Genomic DNA, 22,768 nt, shown 5'->3' with positions numbered 1-22,768 from the left:
AATCATTATTATTTCATAATATACCCATGTAAAATGACGAGCTTTCACTTTCAATGAAGTTTATACTAACGTAACAACTAGATCATCTACGAGGCACAAATACTCTTAAAAATGATCACATATGGTATTAGATACTTTTCAAGTACAAATACGGCAATATAATTCATACGGGATATATTTCAAAATATTCAAAATTGGAATTAGAAAGTTTCGAAGATTAAGATGAAAATAAAATTTTGTGAGTATTTGATGCTTGTGGAATACGCAAATTGAAAATTAATTAATATTCAAAAGTATATATTAACACAACTTTCAATTCAAACTAAAAGAAGGAAGAATACTCTTTTGCCTTTTGGCGAAAAATTAAAGTCCCATAAATTAAAATTTTATCTTTTAATCCAGACCATCATTTTCTCACCATGAAAATAGAAAATACATTAAGGGTAATTTCTTTTTTATTAATTCCGTGGTTTACATATATCGTATAAATTCTCATTTTCGAAATACGTTACATTATGGTTCTTAATTTGGCATCTGGTGATGCCGTCTATGTGGGTTTGTACGTACCCACATAAACTACAAATCTTTAGATTACAAATGAAATCATCATTATGTGTTAATCCAATAATTCACAACTTGTATGGATACAAATTGACATAAATGCTATTGAACTTTCCTCTTAATTGTCAAATTAGACGGAATCTAATGTGCTGAACGAGATATTATACTAATAAGGGATCAAATTAGAAAGAGTGCTCGTGCACTTTTAGGGCAAATCGTATTTTTTGTCCAATATTTTAGGGGGAAAAATATTATTTTAGTACGCTGAGTATACCTAATTTTAATTTTAGTCCGATAACTATGTCCATTTTTGCTTAGGTCCATTAATTTATGAAATTGCTTACTTTTAGTCTTTTAGTAATTTTACCTCTATGCAACTTTTGAAAGGTAGTTTTAGTTCATATGTACTCATAGGGGTAAAATTATTCGAAAATCTGGTAGAGGACTAAAAGTAAACAATTTTGTAAATTACTGGACCTAAAAAAAATTAACATAGTTATTGGATTAAAATTAAAATTAGGCATATTTAGCGGACTAAAATAATAAATTATAACAGTTAAATTGAGGATTCCAACAGAAAAGGATTAAAATTGTCAAAAATTTTAAAGTTACAAGACAAAATTATCAAAAGCAATTCGAGCAGGATCAATCAAAGGACTAAAATTATATTTCTACACTCATTAGTATATATATTTTTTTGAAGCGGTAGTTGCATGATTAAATTAATATTTTAATAAATTAAATAATAATATATCGATTCAATTAATACACCATAACTAAGAGTTTGTTTGATTCAATAAGAGGCAGGGGCCAAAGGGGGAGCGGAAGTCAAAAGGCGAGATTTTTCTTTAAATTGTTTGATAAACTTGAAAGTAGAGTAAGAAATATAGATTGAGAAAGAAAGACTAATTGTTAAGATTTTACCGATTAACTGTTCTCTTTATTTTGTACTAGAAAATAAACAAGTTAATATATACTAAAATAATTTTAAGTTATTAAAAATTTAAAAACTTATTACTAAAAACATACATCAAACTAGAATAAGGATATTTTTGTATGGTTGTCTTTCCTCAAAAATTATGTAGGGATGTTATTAGAGGGAAAAGAAAAAGGAAATAAAGAAAAATTATATATTTAGGTTATATGTATCTTTTTAGTCTTCTCGACTTCATATTTTCACTTTTGATCGGAAACAAAATTGAACTTCGAAAGAGTCTCATTTTTCTCTTCCAGCCAAACAAGCTCTAATAACAACAAAATAAATTATAATAAAATCACATATACGAAGTGAGATAAATCACATAAATTACGTGGAGGGCCAATATGTGTGCCACGCAGGCTTCAAGGACCACCATGTATATGAGGATTGGTCCAGCTATAAGTGTCTGGACCGAGCGTGTTTGGCTATATGACCTGTGTTTCTTTCCCCGTCATGGGCATACGAAGGTGAGGCGTCTGGGCTTCTTATTTCGTTTTTTGGCCGAATTATGCTGGGCCATACCCATCATTCATTAATAAGTATTATAGGGTTAAGATAACTAATAACAAATATATTTTGTTATAGTGGATATTAAATATAATAGTAAAATTCATATACAATATATTAAATATCTATTTGCAAAAAAAATTATCAAAATGTAATACATTGTAGTTAAGCTTGTTTTCAGATAATATGAACCAAAATACCATATTTTTAATATCACCTAAAACTAAACTATGACATATTGACTAACAATTCTTATATATGGTGAATTTTGAAATAAATGCATTTTGTTGTAGTGGATATTGAAATCATAGGGATTATATTAAATAGTTATTTATAAAAAAATTATCAAAAATTATCTCATATTAAATATTTATATACAAAAAAGTTCATAAGAACGAACTAAATTATTGATTAAGTTTAACATTGGATAATATAAACTAAAATATCATATTTTAATATCATCTAAAATTAAAATATGAGATATTAATTATATATTGCAGTAAGAAATGAACGCTAACTATTTATTGAAAACAAAATTTAGTTAGGATTTAGTTATAGTAGCACACATAGCAAATAGTTCACTGTTCTTTTTATTTATCCAAAAAAAAATTATTTTATTCTTAACCCAAATATTCACTTTACCATCATTTTGAGGATTTTTGTAATTTAGATTTCGTAATTTTATGATTTTAATATATTAATTTATATTTTATAATATATCATTCGATTACTATAATTCACACCATTGTTAGATCCGATCGGTTAAAATTTTTAATCTATATATAATAAAATGAATTATCGAAACTATCCACTTAAGTGTCACGCATCCGTAGATGTGGTCAACCTAAATGAGTTTTATTATACCAAATACAATATAATGTTTTATTATGCCAAATAGCATATAATGCATTTTTTAGATTAAAATAAAAAATTATTAAATTTCATCCAAAAGAGATCTTAGCAATATTATCTAACAACTTTTGGATAAAGAATTAAAAATACTGAATTTATCAAAAAGAATCTGATCTATATTGTCTGACAAGTTTTTTAAGATAAACAATAAAAAATATTAATATTTGTACAAAAAATTCTAATTAATATCATTTTCTTTATTGTTTCTTTAAGTATATAAAAAATATGTATATTTTCAATTGGATAACAATTTAAATTTCCAAGCAAGAAGGTTAATTTTGTTATTTTAGATCAAAAAAGAAAAAAAATTGTTACCGTTGCCACTTCATATTAAAAGGCACTTCTCACCTTCTCAAGGCAGCCGCTCCTCTCCTCCCCCAACGCCACTCTCTACTGTAACAGCGGCATCAGTCGTCTTCTTAGGGAGCCACCTCCGCCGTCCGCCGTTCTAGTCCTGCGACCGCCAATCTCATGCGCCGACCACCATTTGGCCTCCGTCTCTTATTTCTTCAGGTAATTCTTGAAATTTATCAACTCAAATCAAACGAGTTGGTTTAATTTCTTAAATCAATGGTTTATCAAATATTAATTTGAATAATTTTTGAAGATCACCGACTTAGATTACACGGTTTTTTGTATATTCTCGATTTTTTTCTTGGAAGGTTTAGGCCAATTGTTCCGGGGGTTCTTTTATAATTACTTCAAGAAGCATGAGTTCACAAAAGTATTCCATTGTATCACAAATTGGTTCAATCCGGCTTTACTCAAGATTCATGAGGATAATTTTAACCAAAGAATTGTTGCCATTTTTCCAGGAATTGCAAGAGTCAAAAAAAAAGACAGTGTTGCACTTTCAATGTGGAGTGGAGCAGCAGTGGCAAAACCTGGTTCGAAGCTGTTGTGCGAGACAAGGGTTGAGGGAGTTGCAAACAAGGATGCCGGTGTAGACATTGATGAGGAGAACAGCCAAGATGGCTCCCCGAATTGGAGATTTTGGAGGGCTCTTCCCTTTGGGTACGGTTGTTTTTTCATATGACTATAATCTGTTGGTGCTTCTATGCTTTTGGTCACTTGAATGGATAAAATGCTTTTGTTGTCTATATATTCTGCTTTTGACCTTCTATAAGTTATGGCATGAAGAGAAAAAGGAGGAAAAAGAAACTCAACACTCTTGATTTTTGTAGACTTCCTTCCATGTTTCTTTGCTCTCCATCTCGAGGGATATTTAGATTTTATTCTTCTGTCCTTTTGCTGAGCGTCTCTGTAAAGTTGGGGCTTCATAATTGTTTATCGTAGTTTTGAGATACAATATTTGAACAGGGTTTAGCATCTTTGTGTGATGTGTTGGTTGATTGTCCTCAATTATTTTTGTTTGTACCAGCTTGTTTAATTTTATGGAGGAACACAGTTGTTCTCGGGGGGTTCTCGTTTCTATGTGTTCTCAAATGTTCTTGCATTTGGACATCCGATATTGTACAACAGTCAACAATTATGTTCAGATTTTGACCCCAAAAAACTGCTGCAATTGAACTTTCGACCGTCACCTTTTGATCAAATTTCAGCTGGTAGAAATTAGTAGATTTTTTCTGTAAATTTTCACCAAAAATGCATGTATATCTCGACTCTTCAAATACGAAAAATAATTTTATCTAGTCTTTCTTTTGACTTTTTGATTTTGATTTGGTGGTCTTTCCCTTCTTGTAATGGGATTTAATCACATTTGTATGCTTTCACAGTGGATTCCCATTTGGTGGTTGATAGTTGAAACCAAACTTGAGACTGCAACTTTGGCCTTAATCAGACTGCAATTTTGATTTCGTAGTTCTCTCCTAATCAGACTATTGGCCTTGAATTGGTAAGGGAGGTTAGTGATGTTTTCTCTTTGCTACAACTTTGGTTTGGAAAAGTTTTGGCTTTGATCGGGAAGAGCCGTAAGTTACTACTTTGTCTTAACTACTATTATCTTTTTCCAGTCAATTTCTCCTATCTCCTGTCGTAATGCATATATGTTATTCACTGAAATTTAAGTGCCAGCTATAAACTCTCTGCTACTCCAATTTGATCTCATCTTAAAATTTCTCGTTTTCTTCTATGTCTTGGTTTATTTGTAGTTCTCTCTTAATGTAAAGTACAAGGAGAAAGGGCTGATTGAATTGTGATGTCATATTATCTATTAGCAATTATTTTATTTGCAAGCTTATTGTTAGCAATATTGTCATTGTCTATGTCTTACTAGTGCCATTAAACTTGTGAATTGTCTAGCATGTTTCAAGTCCCAAAACGCATCAGTTAGATATGACGAGCCATCATTAGAAAATTCCGAAAGTATGTATTATGCAATCAAACATGTAGCATGCATATATTTGATTCTATAAGTGAAGCGCATTATTTAGTATTATAGGTTATGTGTACTCGTTTATTAAAGGTTGAAGGCGCTACAGTTTGAATTTGGTTTTGCAAATTCTGTGTTACCGGAAAACGTCATATTGTTAAAAACTGTGTGGGAATCAAAAGGGTTGAATAGGATTTAAAACACTCAATTGGGACACATTTTGGCCGCTAAAAGTATGCTTTTTGATGATATTTTAGAACCTAATGTTAACTTATGTATCTTTATATTCCTCTCTTCAAATTCCTAACCAAAAAGAGACCAATGTCCTTATAAGTTCTTCCTTGCCGACTTTTCTCCCATATTTTGAAATCAAGGAGGCTGAAATCATTGAATTTATGCTTTGTAAACTTCGAATCCAAATTTTGTGCGCTGATTTCTTTGAAAAACTCACGTGACCATCATTTTAACACGGAAAGAATAGGATTGTGAATGTTTGGGGCTGTTGAAATGTGAATGGTGCAAGTATAGAGTTGAGACCTATATTGGAGAACAAAGCTCCCTCTTTTTTGTAAATTTATTCTTGGTTAATTCGTTGTGTTGGGTTTTCTTCATGAGCTTGTTTTGAAACTTTTTGTTGTTATACATTTAAAATTATTGTATGAATTTACAGAAATCATGTTGGTTCATGTTAACATCTTATGTTTGCAGGTGTACCACAGGAAAATATCGAAAAATCTATATTATCCAACCATGAGTTATTTTATTTTGTGGACTTTGGGAAATTAAATACTATGCTAAAGTGTAGAGCGGTTGCCTAGATGCCAATCAATTTTTTTTAAGAAGATTTCATGAATTTTGTGAATATACGTAATCTCAAACGTTTGATAAATGTTTTTTAATAAACAAATTAATACTAGATATGAGAATTTTTTTAGTTTTATTGAGTAATTAACCATAGTATATTTCTAAAAAAATTGTTTTCTTTTTTATTCTTTTACTAAGATTTATTTTCTCTTGTCAAGTGCTTTATCAATTCATGTTTTCAAAATCAGTATGGAATGCACCAATTTCTCTAAGAAAAATTTACAAAGTTTGAATATTTTTGTCACCTTTAACAAATATATAGATGTATTTCATTTACTTGTTTGTGGATAAGTGCCTAAAAGAGTCACATGTTTTTATTTTAAAAGAAAATCATTAATTGATTTTTATTGTCATTTAAATAAGTTTTTGTATTCTTGGGAACACTTTGATGGTTGAAGTGCATTCGATTTATTACTTTTGAACAAATGGATAATTTTTTCTTTAGACTTCCAAAAAAGTGTATAATTAGCTTTGTCATGATAAATAAGTGAATTGATAATACTTAAAGAAATACATGCATTAACTATATTGCTACTTGCCAAAATGTGGTAACAAATCTTTTAACATGATAGGTGTACAAGTAATTTAAAAATAAACATTGAGATGGCATCTAGGCAACCGTTTTACCGTGTGGTGTATGATATTTAATTTCTGAAGTTCAAAAATAAACTAATTTGTGGTTGGGTAGTTGTGATTTTTTGACAAATTTTTCTATGATACACCTACAAAGTTCGGATGTATATGGACAAATATGGTATTTCTGTACAATTTGTACAAAAGTCTTAAATGTATGACAATCAAAATGTTTTGAAAAAGCAAATTGGATAAAACCTAACATAATGAATAATTTGAGAATAAATTAACAAAAATGGTGGAGGATTATCTCCCCTTTAGGCATCAACTCCGAACTACCTTGCATTCTTCACATTTTAAATTGGCCTCAGAATTCGTAGTCCTATTATTTTCCAAGTTAGAATGTTGAGAATGTGAAGGTTTCATAGAAATCACATACACTTTTGGATTTGAAGTATACAAAGAAAAAATACAATGATTTAACCCTTTCTTGAATTCTAAAATATGGAAAAGATCGGTGGAGAATAACTAGATAGGGGACAAAGGTTGCGCCTTTGGTTAGAAAAATGGTAGAGAGGAAGCCATAGATACATTAGGTTATCATGTGGTTCTAAATAGTGTCAAAAAGCACATTCTTTTTAGCGGTCAATTGAGTGTTTGAATCTCCTATTTCAATCTTTAAATTCCCGCACAGCTTTTAACGAGATGATGTTATTTTGGCAAGCACATTATTGAAAAACCAAATACAAACTCTAGAGCCATCAATCGTAATAGACGTGTATAGATAGATACATAATGCATTTTGCTCTTTACATACTTTAAATGACACTGATATTGTTGATTACGTGCAGGGTAATGCCAGTGAAGATGATCCCAAATGATACAGTCGTCAACTTGCTTCACAATAACACACTAGCTTTCATGACACACACAAGAGCCTTGCGGTTTCTTTTCCGGAACATCGACATTCATTGTACTTTGTTTGTAGTACTTTTGGTCTTGAGTGGAAAAGGCCTTTGTTTAGACTTTTTTGTATTATACCTATTGCAATTCCGTCAGTTTTTAATGTGACACAACACCAGTTACACTTATTACTACTTCTATTTTCTACTACATGTCCTAATCATAGTCTTGTGACATAGAACTATGATATACTTAAATAGAACTATTTTTATGCATTCCAAAAGAGCACTCGGCTTCTAGTATAACTCCACTTCATTAATCAGAGCAATGCTCTTAGTTGTCAACTTGTATCAAAAGTTTCATTATTCTTTTCCTCTCTAATTTGTTTTTCAAATATTTTCATAAACAACACTCGTAATTTTGCTATTTAAAATCAGAACCTAGAGGTCTCAGATTACGAAGCTCTTCAATACATTCAATTAGAGGGTGCAGATATACTCTTAAGGAGAGAAATCGAAAATGGACTGAGTTGCCGCAATGTAAATTGTATAATTCCTTAGAATGCATACATTGCATCATCGTTGCTGATACCAGTCACATTTGCTACAGCTCTAATCTAAAAGCAATGAAAATGCAAGTGAATCGACCCGAGAATGCGCAAGTGGAAGCGGTAAATAAAATTACGTTAATTAAATGCCGAACATAATAATACCATGATTCCAAGTGGTGTACCCTTGGAGTTGCTGGGCGTTCATATAATTAATTACAACACCAATAAAATTAAATGATGCTTATGGTAAAATTAAAAACGAGAAGTGCAAGAAACGTAAATCAAGAATTGTCTCTGATTTATTTACTTTGAACCTCATTCATTTGAGCCGTTTACGTGAAACTTCAATGTTAAAGTCCTTTAAAGACGCGTCCACACCACACCGGAATATGAGATCCCTTAATTCAATTTTCTAGAAAAGAATTAAGGAGAAAAAGAATACACCTTGGAGAGGGGCGCTGGACGGATGTTCTAGGGTAGGAAAATTATTTTTGTGTTGTGTGGTTTCATTAGTTATTTCAAGTAACTAATATACATATATATATATATATACCTTGAATGGATTCATAATTTATACAAAAGTATTAAATGTACGACAATCAAAAAATTTGCAAAAGCAAATTGGATAAAACCTAATATAATGAAAAATTTAAGAAAAAATTAGCAAAAACAGTGGAGGATTATCTCCCCTTTAGGCGTCAACTCCGAACTACCTTGCATTCTTCACATTTTAAACTAGCCTCAAAATTCATAACCCGTTACTTCCAAGTTAGAATGTTGATAATGTGAAGGTTTCATACAAAATGACATACATTTTGGATTTGAAGTATACAAAGAAAAATGCAATGATTTCACCCTTTCTTGAATTTTAAAATATAGGAGAAATCGGTGGAGAATAACTCGATAGGGACAAAGATTGCGTCTTTTGTTAGAAAAATGGTAGAGAGGAAGAGACAGATACATTCGGTTGTCATGTGCTACTAAATAGTGTCAAAAAACACATTTTTTTTAGCGGCAATGTGAAAAAATTGAGTGTTTAAATCTCCTACTTCAATCTTTAAATTGACGAGATGATGTTATTTAGGCAAGCACATAATTGAGAAACTATATACAAACTCTAGAACCATCAATCATAATAGACGTGTATAGATAGATTGCATGCTATACGTTATGCATTTTGCTCTTTACATATCTTGAAATGATATTGATATTATTTGATTATATGCAGGTTAATGCTAGTGAACATGACCCGTCAAGTGTTAGGCAAATGATACAGTCGTCGACTTGAGGATAGAGCAGTTGATAAGGGAGTATTATATTCCTCCTTCCTTTGTACTCTACACCCTTTCCCCCAAGAGTCGTCCCCACCTTCCTCTCCCTAGTTGCTTCACCTTATTTTCTGCATAGTTTAAATGAGACATTCGTTTCCCCATCCCCTCCTTTTACTCTGATGTAGCGTGTCTTTTTTGTGTTCCTCTAAATCAGCTAGTCCCCAACTCCTTCAAACTTTTGGTCAATTTCTTCATGATTTTTCGTTTTCATCAATTTCGCACTTCTACCAGTATCTTTGCTCAGTGTTAACATTTGAAAACAGTGGAGACTGGTTTTTTTTTTGTGTTTATGCCTCGTCTTGGAATCTCCTTCCTGCCTTTCCCCCGCTCCCCGAAAAACTGGAAGAAGAGTTTTTTTTTTTTTTTTTTTTTTTTTATCTTGCCTCTCCCCTTGGTCCTTCCATGATCATTGATTTCAGGACGTCCTTCCTCCTCTTCAAGTTGGGGAGAGGTCCATTGCACTGACCTCCCTGCTGGACATATTGAAAGGAGGGAGATACCTCCAAGGATGTCGATGCCTGTCTGTCTGAAACTTTTGTTGCTGTGACTTCCAAAGAAAAGAATGAAGGCCTCGCTTGTAGGGAAAAAAATTTGAAAATCTAGTGTAGTTTCCAGTTGGAACAATTTACTTCTTTTGCTTACTTTCCTCCAATGAAGATGGAGATGAGACGATTTATTTTTTTACTTTGATGAAACAAATTTGCCCCTGGCCTTAGTTTTTAGGCCATGGGTCTTGACGTGGTATCGACTTAACTTTCCTTCGATGTTTGTTGCTTTGCTTCTTTGATATGTGAGTACCCGTAGGCTTTGTCGTGGAGCATGAAACCTTACATCAAACTTCTGGGCCGGGGGTTCCCAATTTTTCTTGTAGGTGCCTCCTGGATATTTTAAGTAAGGAGGCTCCTTTTTACCTTTCTCTCTCTTATTTGTTTCTTGCTGAAGTATTTAAAAAGTACGGCACGAAACATATGTTACAGAAAAGAACACTGAAAAATAATTGAGGGCTTAAGGTGGAAGCCCCAGGTGGGTCCTTTCAACGGTGAAGGCCTGCATATGCTTAAGTAGCGTTACTCCTGAATGCTTTTATGCCTCAATATAACAAATGTGATACATCTAACCTTTCGAGAAAGATGCATGTCACATGTAAATTTAGTAAGGGGAGCCTTTATGGGAAGGCTAGTTGAAGGATATCCATAGAGAGGACAAATTTTAAGAGGGGTCCTTCAGGAAACCCATTGTAGGATGTCCTACAGGAGAACATTTTTTAGGGAGAGTCCTTCAAGAGGACTTTATTGCAGGATGTGGGGTGTAGAATGAGGGTATTCTTCATCATGAGTAGTACCTTTTAAGGTTATGAATGTTCCAGGGTCATGACAATGGTCGTCCTTCAGTATCTTCCAATTTCTAAGCACCTCGTCCTATTATGGTTGTGAACTTGAGAGGCCCTTCCCAATTGAGATCCAGTTTTTCTACTGATTTTGATGCATCTACCCTTCGTAATACCAAGTCACCTACTTGGAGGCTTCATATTTTTACTTTCTTATTGTGAGTGTTGATCATAGTGTTTTTATACCCTTGAATCCGAATGAAGGCTTTGTCTCTCAATTCTTCGATGAGGTCCATGTTTTCTCTTAGCAGTTTCCTATTATTTTATTCTGAAAATGGAGAATTTTGTAAGAGGGTACCCCTAACTCTGCAGGGATGATGGCTTCTGTCCCGTACACTATGGTGAAGGGGTTTTCTCCTGTGAACCCTCTAGGGGTTATGCTACATGCTCATAGGACACTGGTTAATTCATTTGTCCAATTTCTCCCGACTCGCTCTAGGTGTCTTTTGATTCCTTGATAAGGATTCGGTTGGTCACTTCTACTTGCTCATTGGCTTGGGGGTGGGCTACTGAAGTAGACCTTTATTTGATATGTAAACCCTTAGACCAATCTTGTATTATGTGGCCTTGGAACTGCCGGTCGCTGTGTAAGATTATTTTTTGTGAGAGCCCAAAGCGGCAAATGATATTTTTTCATATGAATTTTCGTTACTTCCATTTCTGTTATTTAGGCGAGTTGCTCAGCTTCCACCCACTTGGTGAAGTAGTCAATAGCTTCTAGTAGAAATTTTCTTTGGTCGGGTGCCTCGGGATATGGTCCCACAATGTATGTCCCCCATTATGCGAAGGGACAAAGTGATAACACAGTCGTAAGGGGCTATGCGGTTTGGTGTGTAAGCAAAGAATGTTTTTTATATTTTTCGTATTTGATCACCAGTTGCTTGGCGTCTTGCGTCATGGAGGGCCTTAAATATCCCGCTCGCAGTGCTTTATTGGCAAGCATCCAAGTATCCATATGTGCTCTGCAGCCACAATGTATTTCTTTCAGGACATGGATCCCTTTGAGTTGAGATAGAAATCTAAGCAAATTATGTGTGAAAGACTTCTTATAGAGGACCCCTCCCTACAACAGGAGACGGGATGCTCGGGCCTTAAGTCTCGTCAACAATGCTTTGTATTCAACCTCATTGTTCGAGGCCTTGAATCTAAATTTTGGCAGGAATCATCCCACTTCAAGTCTTTCGCTTTTCGAAGTGTTTTGAAGAAGGGCAGGCTTTTTTATGCTTATGTAGAGATGAATTGGCATGGTGATGCTATCATTCCTATCAACCTTTGCACTTTATTGATGTTGGAGGGGCTTTTATATCTAAAATTGCCTTGATCTTGATGAGGTTGGCTTCCATTCCTCTCTAGGTAACCATGAATCCCAAGAAACGTCATCTCTTCACTCTAAATGCACATTTTCCAGAATTGAGTTTCAATCAATGCTTTCAATATTTCCTCTAGGTCCACTACATGGTCTTGTGTTTCTCTGCTCTTTAAAAGCATGTCGTCTACGTAGATTTCCATGTTCCTTTCAAGTTAGGGGCAGAATATTTTTTCCACCAAGCATTTTTAGGTGGCTCCGGCATTTTCAGACCAAACGACATGGCTATATAGTATAAGGTCCGACAGAGATAATAAAGCTCACTCTTTTTCGGTCTTTAGGAACCAGCATTATCTGATGGTACCCTTGCGAGGCATCCATGATGATTAGAAGTCCACATCCAGACATGGATGTGCTGCAGGGCTGCATTCCCAAAGCGTAAAAGGTGTTCCTGGGGGTCGGTCGATTCATCATACTCGGTGATAGCAGGAGGACCGCAGTTGGCAGGGAGTTCGTTGGTCATCACAACATTTGTTAAGGGGATACTCTGTATTCTTCTCTTGGAACTCCTGCTATTTGGTGCTGGACATCTTGGAGGTCTTTATGAAGGCATTCTAAATAGGCCAGCCATTGCGGAGGGACCTCTGGCAGATTTGCTTCAGGGAGCCTCTATACCCCGGAGGAAGCGCTCCTGTCCCGACTATGTATTCTCCCAAAGGAATTCTTTCTGTCTCTTCTTGAAGGGCGCCTGCTTCCAGCGCAGAGGCTGGGCAATTAGAAACCAATATCACTATTTGTTCTCGTAAGGTCGTTGCGACAGCCTGTTGTGTAGCGCCCAGCAAGGCTAGGGAGAATTCCCCTGATGCGGTGTCGGAGGAAATACTCCGTCTTGGGGGATCGACTAATGGTTCTGTCACCCTAAGAGGCATCATAGAAGCTGGAATATAGGGGGCGGACCCTCCTACTGGCGTTAGGGAGGTTCCTGCAACGACCTAGAGAGGCTGAGTTTTGTCGGGTGTCTCTATAGTCTTTTGCTTATTGCGGTATTACTAGGAGTTTCCATGGTAATTCACGTCTTTAATTCAATTTCCCACAGATGGCTCCAATTGATGCATGCGATTTCAGCACCAGCCCAAGTCTTTGGGTCTTGATAGCGAGATTGGCCAAACAGAGCGAAAATTTTTAAGAAAGAGAACTTGCAAAATAAAATGTTAGCACTCTGGCCCCCAAATTAGTATTGGATATGAAGAACAATAGTTCAAAGTGATAAAAAAATGTTAATGAAATGAAACGTAATGCTGGAAAAGATAAATAAATCGCATTTTGTCAATGCCAGAGAATGATAGCAGAGTGATAACCAATGTTCTGTCTCTTGAAGGTATCCCCCCTCACCGGGGAACCGATCGTGCTCCATATTCTTGTGGTGAATGGGTAGGATTAGTTGAGATAAGATATGATCAAGTTCTATTTTTAGGGATTGTACTGTTGGAGCCATTATTTAGGTGAGGGAGAGAGTCCCAGACAGAGAATGGCTCCTAGCCCGCAAGGAGTCTGATGTGTGTTCTTGGGGGAGGTCTTCCTGCCACGCACATTCCATGTCAACAGGGGGGGCCTTACGTGGAGGGCCAATATGTGTGCCACGCACGCTTCAAGGACCACCATGTATATGAGGATTGGGCCAGCTATAAGTGTTTGGACCAAGCGTGTTTGGCTATGTGACCTGTGTTTCTTTCCCCATCATGGGCATACGAAGGTGAGGCGTCTGGGCTTCTTATTTCGTTTTTTGGCCGAATTATGCTGGGCCATACCCATCATTCATTAATAAGTATTATAGGGTTAAGATAACTAATAACAAATATATTTTGTTATAGTGGATATTAAATATAATAGTAAAATTCATATACAATATATTAAATATCTATTTGCAAAACAAATTATCAAAATGTAATACATTGTAGTTAAGCTTGTTTTCAGATAATATGAACCAAAATACCATATTTTTAATATCACCTAAAACTAAACTATGACGTATTGACTAACAATTCTTATATATGGTGAATTTTGAAATAAATGCATTTTGTTGTAGTGGATATTGAAATCATAGGGATTATATTAAATAGTTATTTATAAAAAAATTATCAAAAATTATCTCATATTAAATATTTATATACAAAAAAGTTCATAAGAACGAACTAAATTATTGATTAAGTTTAACATTGGATAATATAAACTAAAATATCATATTTTAATATCATCTAAAATTAAAATATGAGATATTAATTATATATTGCAGTAAGAAATGAACGCTAACTATTTATTGAAAACAAAATTTAGTTAGGATTTAGTTATAGTAGCACACATAGCAAATAGTTCACTGTTCTTTTTATTTATCCAAAAAAAAATTATTTTATTCTTAACCCAAATATTCACTTTACCATCATTTTGAGGATTTTTGTAATTTAGATTTCGTAATTTTATGATTTTAATATATTAATTTATATTTTATAATATATCATTCGATTACTATAATTCACACCATTGTTAGATCCGATCGGTTAAAATTTTTAATCTATATATAATAAAATGAATTATCGAAACTATCCACTTAAGTGTCACGCATCCGTAGATGTGGTCAACCTAAATGAGTTTTATTATACCAAATACAATATAATGTTTTATTATGCCAAATAGCATATAATGCATTTTTTAGATTAAAATAAAAAATTATTAAATTTCATCCAAAAGAGATCTTAGCAATATTATCTAACAACTTTTGGATAAAGAATTAAAAATACTGAATTTATCAAAAAGAATCTGATCTATATTGTCTGACAAGTTTTTTAAGATAAACAATAAAAAATATTAATATTTGTACAAAAAATTCTAATTAATATCATTTTCTTTATTGTTTCTTTAAGTATATAAAAAATATGTATATTTTCAATTGGATAACAATTTAAATTTCCAAGCAAGAAGGTTAATTTTGTTATTTTAGATCAAAAAAGAAAAAAAATTGTTACCGTTGCCACTTCATATTAAAAGGCACTTCTCACCTTCTCAAGGCAGCCGCTCCTCTCCTCCCCCAACGCCACTCTCTACTGTAACAGCGGCATCAGTCGTCTTCTTAGGGAGCCACCTCCGCCGTCCGCCGTTCTAGTCCTGCGACCGCCAATCTCATGCGCCGACCACCATTTGGCCTCCGTCTCTTATTTCTTCAGGTAATTCTTGAAATTTATCAACTCAAATCAAACGAGTTGGTTTAATTTCTTAAATCAATGGTTTATCAAATATTAATTTGAATAATTTTTGAAGATCACCGACTTAGATTACACGGTTTTTTGTATATTCTCGATTTTTTTCTTGGAAGGTTTAGGCCAATTGTTCCGGGGGTTCTTTTATAATTACTTCAAGAAGCATGAGTTCACAAAAGTATTCCATTGTATCACAAATTGGTTCAATCCGGCTTTACTCAAGATTCATGAGGATAATTTTAACCAAAGAATTGTTGCCATTTTTCCAGGAATTGCAAGAGTCAAAAAAAAAGACAGTGTTGCACTTTCAATGTGGAGTGGAGCAGCAGTGGCAAAACCTGGTTCGAAGCTGTTGTGCGAGACAAGGGTTGAGGGAGTTGCAAACAAGGATGCCGGTGTAGACATTGATGAGGAGAACAGCCAAGATGGCTCCCCGAATTGGAGATTTTGGAGGGCTCTTCCCTTTGGGTACGGTTGTTTTTTCATATGACTATAATCTGTTGGTGCTTCTATGCTTTTGGTCACTTGAATGGATAAAATGCTTTTGTTGTCTATATATTCTGCTTTTGACCTTCTATAAGTTATGGCATGAAGAGAAAAAGGAGGAAAAAGAAACTCAACACTCTTGATTTTTGTAGACTTCCTTCCATGTTTCTTTGCTCTCCATCTCGAGGGATATTTAGATTTTATTCTTCTGTCCTTTTGCTGAGCGTCTCTGTAAAGTTGGGGCTTCATAATTGTTTATCGTAGTTTTGAGATACAATATTTGAACAGGGTTTAGCATCTTTGTGTGATGTGTTGGTTGATTGTCCTCAATTATTTTTGTTTGTACCAGCTTGTTTAATTTTATGGAGGAACACAGTTGTTCTCGGGGGGTTCTCGTTTCTATGTGTTCTCAAATGTTCTTGCATTTGGACATCCGATATTGTACAACAGTCAACAATTATGTTCAGATTTTGACCCCAAAAAACTGCTGCAATTGAACTTTCGACCGTCACCTTTTGATCAAATTTCAGCTGGTAGAAATTAGTAGATTTTTTCTGTAAATTTTCACCAAAAATGCATGTATATCTCGACTCTTCAAATACGAAAAATAATTTTATCTAGTCTTTCTTTTGACTTTTTGATTTTGATTTGGTGGTCTTTCCCTTCTTGTAATGGGATTTAATCACATTTGTATGCTTTCACAGTGGATTCCCATTTGGTGGTTGATAGTTGAAACCAAACTTGAGACTGCAACTTTGGCCTTAATCAGACTGCAATTTTGATTTCGTAGTTCTCTCCTAATCAGACTATTGGCCTTGAATTGGTAAGGGAGGTTAGTGATGTTTTCTCTTTGCTACAACTTTGGTTTGGAAAAGTTTTGGCTTTGATCGGGAAGAGCCGTAAGTTACTACTTTGTCTTAACTACTATTATCTTTTTCCAGTCAATTTCTCCTATCTCCTGTCGTAATGCATATATGTTATTCACTGAAATTTAAGTGCCAGCTATAAACTCTCTGCTACTCCAATTTGATCTCATCTTAAAATTTCTCGTTTTCTTCTATGTCTTGGTTTATTTGTAGTTCTCTCTTAATGTAAAGTACAAGGAGAAAGGGCTGATTGAATTGTGATGTCATATTATCTATTAGCAATTATTTTATTTGCAAGCTTATTGTTAGCAATATTGTCATTGTCTATGTCTTACTAGTGCCATTAAACTTGTGAATTGTCTAGCATGTTTCAAGTCCCAAAACGCATCAGTTAGATATGACGAGCCATCATTAGAAAATTCCGAAAGTATGTATTATGCAATCAAACATGTAGCATGCATATATTTGATTCTATAAGTGAAGCGCATTAGTTAGTATTATAGGTTATGTGTACTCGTTTATTAAAGGTTGAAGGCGCTACAGTTTGAATTTGGTTTTGCAAATTCTGTGTTACCGGAAAACGTCATATTGTTAAAAACTGTGTGGGAATCAAAAGGGTTGTATAGGATTTAAAACACTCAATTGGGACACATTTTGGCCGCTAAAAGTATGCTTTTTGATGATATTTTAGAACCTAATGTTAACTTATGTATCTTTATATTCCTCTCTTCAAATTCCTAACCAAAAAGAGACCAATGTCCTTATAAGTTCTTCCTTGCCGACTTTTCTCCCATATTTTGAAATCAAGGAGGCTGAAATCATTGAATTTATGCTTTGTAAACTTCGAATCCAAATTTTGTGCGCTGATTTCTTTGAAAAACTCACGTGACCATCATTTTAACACGGAAAGAATAGGATTGTGAATGTTTGGGGCTGTTGAAATGTGAATGGTGCAAGTATAGAGTTGAGACCTAAATTGGAGAACAAAGCTCCCTCTTTTTTGTAAATTTATTCTTGGTTAATTCGTTGTGTTGGGTTTTCTTCATGAGCTTGTTTCGAAACTTTTTGTTGTTATACATTTAAAATTATTGTATGAATTTACAGAAATCATGTTGGTTCATGTTAACATCTTATGTTTGCAGGTGTACCACAGGAAAATATCGAAAAATCTATATTATCCAACCATGAGTTATTTTATTTTGTGGACTTTGGGAAATTAAATACTATGCTAAAGTGTAGAGCGGTTGCCTAGATGCCAATCAATTTTTTTTAAGAAGATTTCATGAATTTTGTGAATAATCTCAAACGTTTGATAAATGTTTTTTAATAAACAAATTAATACTAGATACGAGAATTTTTTTAGTTTTATTGAGTAATTAACCATAGTATATTTCTAAAAAAATTGTTTTCTTTTTTATTCTTTTACTAAGATTTGTTTTCTCTTGTCAAGTGCTTTATCAACTCATGTTTTCAAAATCAGTATGGAATGCACCAATTTCTCTAAGAAAAATTTACAAAGTTTGAACATTTTGGTCAGTTTTAACAAGTATATAGATGTATTTCATTTACTTGTTTGTGGATAAGTACCTAAAAAAGTCACATGTTTTTATTTTAAAAAAAATCATTAATTGATCTTTATTGTCATTTAAAGAAGTTTTTGTATTCTTGGGGACACTTTGAAGTTTGAAGTGCATTCGATTTATTACTTTTGAACAAATGGATAATTTTTTCTTTAGACTTCCAAAAAAGTGTATAATTAGCTTTGTTGTGATAAATAAGTGAATTGATAATACTTAAAGAAATACATGCATTAACTATATTGCTACTTGCCAAAATGTGGTAACAAATCTTTTAACATGATAGGTGTACAAGTAATTTAAAAATAAACAATGAGATGGCATCTAAACAACCGTTTTACCGTGTAGTGTATGGTATTTAATTTCTGAAGTTCAAAAATAAACTAATTTGTGGTTGCGTAGTAGTGATTTTTCGACAAATTTCCCGATGATACACCCACAAAGTTTGGATGTCGATATGGACAAATATGGTGTTTCTGTACAATTTGTACAAAAGTCTTAAATGTATGACAATCAAAAGGTTTTGAAAAAGCAAATTGGATAAAAACTAACATAATGAATAATTTGAGAATAAATTAACAAAAATGGTGGAGGATTATCTCCCCTTTAGGCATCAACTCCGAACTACCTTGCATTCTTCACATTTTAAATTGGCCTCAGAATTCGTAGTCCTATTATTTTCCAAGTTAGAATGTTGAGAATGTGAAGGTTTCATAGAAATCACATACACTTTTGGATTTAAAGTATACAAAGAAAAAATACAATGATTTAACCCTTTCTTGAATTCTAAAATATGGAAAAGATCGGTGGAGAATAACTAGATAGGGGACAAAGGTTGCGCCTTTGGTTAGAAAAATGGTAGAGAGGAAGCCATAGATACATTAGGTTATCATGTGGTTCTAAATAGTGTCAAAAAGCACATTCTTTTTAGCGGTCAATTGAGTGTTTGAATCTCCTATTTCAATCTTTAAATTCCCGCACAGCTTTTAACGAGATGATGTTATTTTGGCAAGCACATTATTGAAAAACCAAATACAAACTCTAGAGCCATCAATCGTAATAGACGTGTATAGATAGATACATAATGCATTTTGCTCTTTACATACTTTAAATGACACTGATATTGTTGATTACGTGCAGGGTAATGCCAGTGAAGATGATCCCAAATGATACAGTCGTCAACTTGCTTCACAATAACACACTAGCTTTCATGACACACACAAGAGCCTTGCGGTTTCTTTTCCGGAACATCGACATTCATTGTACTTTGTTTGTAGTACTTTTGGTCTTGAGTGGAAAAGGCCTTTGTTTAGACTTTTTTGTATTATACCTATTGCAATTCCGTCAGTTTTTAATGTGACACAACACCAGTTACACTTATTACTACTTCTATTTTCTACTACATGTCCTAATCATAGTCTTGTGACATAGAACTATGATATACTTAAATAGAACTATTTTTATGCATTCCAAAAGAGCACTCGGCTTCTAGTATAACTCCACTTCATTAATCAGAGCAATGCTCTTAGTTGTCAACTTGTATCAAAAGTTTCATTATTCTTTTCCTCTCTAATTTGTTTTTCAAATATTTTCATAAACAACACTCGTAATTTTGCTATTTAAAATCAGAACCTAGAGGTCTCAGATTACGAAGCTCTTCAATACATTCAATTAGAGGGTGCAGATATACTCTTAAGGAGAGAAATCGAAAATGGACTGAGTTGCCGCAATGTAAATTGTATAATTCCTTAGAATGCATACATTGCATCATCGTTGCTGATACCAGTCACATTTGCTACAGCTCTAATCTAAAAGCAATGAAAATGCAAGTGAATCGACCCGAGAATGCGCAAGTGGAAGCGGTAATAAAATTACGTTAATTAAATGCCGAACATAATAATACCATGATTCCAAGTGGTGTACCCTTGGAGTTGCGGGGCGTTCATATAATTAATTACAACACCAATAAAATTAAATGATGCTTATGGTAAAATTAAAAACGAGAAGTGCAAGAAACGTAAATCAAGAATTGCCTCTGATTTATTTACTTTGAACCTCATTCATTTGAGCCGTTTACGTGAGACTTCAATATTAAAGTCCTTTAAAGACGCTTCCACACCACACCGGAATATGAGATCCCTTAATTCAATTTGCTAGAAAAGAATTAAGGAGAAAAAGAATACACCTTGGAGAGGGGCGTTGGACGGATGTTCTAGGGTAGGAAAATTATTTTTGTGTTGTGTGGTTTCATTAGTTATTTCAAGTGACTAATATGCATATATATATATATATATATATATATACCTTGAATGGATTCATAATTTATATAAAAGTATTAAATGTACGACAATCAAAAAATTTGCAAAAGCAAATTGGATAAAACCTAATATAATGAATAATTTAAGAAAAAATTAGCAAAAACAGTGGAGGATTATCTCCCCTTTAGGCGTCAACTCCGAACTACCTTGCATTCTTCACATTTTAAACTAGCCTCAAAATTCATAACCCGTTACTTCCAAGTTAGAATGTTGATAATGTGAAGGCTTCATACAAAATGACATACATTTTGGATTTGAAGTATACAAAGAAAAATGCAATGATTTCACCCTTTCTTGAATTTTAAAATATAGGAGAAATCGGTGGAGAATAACTAGATAGGGACAAAGATTACGTCTTTTGTTAGAAAAATGGTAGAGAGGAAGAGACAGATACATTCGGTTGTCATGTGCTACTAAATAGTGTCAAAAAGCACATTTTTTTTAGCGGTCAATGTGAAAAAATTGAGTGTTTAAATCTCCTACTTCAATTTTTAAATTGACGAGATGATGTTATTTAGGCAAGCACATAATTGATAAACCATATACAAACTCTAGAACCATCAATCATAATAGACGTGTATAGATAGATTGCATGCTATACGTTATGCATTTTGCTCTTTACATATCTTGAAATGATATTGATATTATTTGATTATATGCAGGTTAATGCTAGTGAACATGACCCATCAAGTGTTAGGCAAATGATACAGTCGTCGACTTGAGGATAGAGCAGTTGATAAGGGAGTATTATATTCCTCCTTCCTTTGTACTCTACACCCTTTCCCCCAAGAGTCGTCCCCACCTTCCTCCCCCTAGTTGCTTCACCTTATATTCTGCATAGTTTAAATGAGACATTCGTTTCCCCATCCCCTCCTTTTACTCTGATGTAGCGTGTCTTTTTGGTGTTCCTCTAAATCAGCTAGTCCCCAACTCCTTCAAGCTTTTGGTCAATTTCTTCATGATTTTTCGTTTTCATCAATTTCGCACTTCTACCAGTATCTTTGCTCAGTGTTAACGTTTGAAAACAGTGGAGACTGGTTTTTTTTGTGTTTATGCCTCATCTTGGAATCTCCTTCCTGCCTTTCCCCCGCTCCCCGAAAAACTGGAAGAAGAGTTTTTTTTTTTTTTTTTATCTTGCCTCTCCCCTTGGTCCTTCCCTGATCATTGATTTCAGGACGTCCTTCCTCCTCTTCAAGTTGGGGAGTGGTCCATTGCACTGACCTCCCTGCTGGATGTATTGAAAGGAGGGAGATACCTCCAAGGATGTCGATGCCTGTCTGTCTGAAACTTTTGTTGCTGTGACTTCCAAAGAAAAGAATGAAGGCCTCGCTTGTAGGGAAAAAATTTGAAAATCTAGTATAGTTTCCAGTTGGGACAATTTACTTCTTTTGCTTACTTTCCTCCAATGAAGATGGAGATGAGACGATTTATTTTTTTTACTTTGATGAAACAAATTTGCCCCTGGCCTTAGTTTTTAGGCCATGGGTCTTGACGTGGTATCGGTTTAACTTTCCTTTGATGTTTGTTGCTTTGCTTCTTTGATATGTGAGTACCCGTAGGCTTTGTCGTGGAGCATGAAACCTTACATCAAACTTCTGGGCCGGGGGTTCCCAATTTTTCTTGAAGGTGCCTCCAAGATATTTTAAGTAAGGAGGCTCCTTTTTACCTTTCTCTCTCTTATTTGTTTCTTGCTGAAGTATTTAAAAAGTACGGCACGAAACATATGTTACAGAAAAGAACACTGAAAAATAATTGAGGGCTTAAGGTGGAAGCCCCAGGTGGGTCCTTTCAACGGTGAAGGCCTGCATATGCTTAAGTAGCGTTACTCCTGAATGCTTTTATGCCTCAATATAACGAATGTGATACATCTAACCTTTCGAGAAAGATGCATGTCACATGTAAATTTAGTAAGGGGAGCCTTTATGGGAAGGCTAGTTGAAGGATATCCATAGAGAGGACAAATTTTAAGAGGGGTCCTTCAGGAAACTCATTGTAGGATGTCCTACAGGAGAACATTTTTTAGGGAGAGTCCTTCAAGAGGACTTTATTGCAGGATGTGGGGTGT

General features: G+C 34.1%; 2 long non-coding RNA genes across 2 annotated transcripts; both read left to right on the top strand.

Annotated features, from left to right (window-relative positions):
- Positions 1 to 3,298: 3,298 nt before the first annotated feature.
- On the top strand, positions 3,299 to 7,841 carry LOC110011847 (uncharacterized). The gene is made up of 4 exons (XR_016065096.1): positions 3,299 to 3,472; positions 3,775 to 3,973; positions 4,696 to 4,823; positions 7,580 to 7,841. It is a non-coding gene; the product is annotated as an uncharacterized LOC110011847 (long non-coding RNA).
- A 7,408-nt stretch (positions 7,842 to 15,249) lies between these two features.
- On the top strand, positions 15,250 to 19,787 carry LOC148788526 (uncharacterized). Its single transcript, XR_016065102.1, has 4 exons — positions 15,250 to 15,423; positions 15,726 to 15,924; positions 16,647 to 16,774; positions 19,526 to 19,787. It is a non-coding gene; the product is annotated as an uncharacterized LOC148788526 (long non-coding RNA).
- Positions 19,788 to 22,768: the final 2,981 nt, after the last annotated feature.

The sequence above is a fragment of the Sesamum indicum genome, linkage group LG4 (genome assembly GCF_026168435.1).
Source record: "Sesamum indicum cultivar Baizhima isolate 11 linkage group LG4, ASM2616843v1, whole genome shotgun sequence".
Taxonomy (NCBI): domain Eukaryota; kingdom Viridiplantae; phylum Streptophyta; class Magnoliopsida; order Lamiales; family Pedaliaceae; genus Sesamum; species Sesamum indicum.
This window is presented reverse-complemented; position numbering and strand designations above follow the sequence as displayed.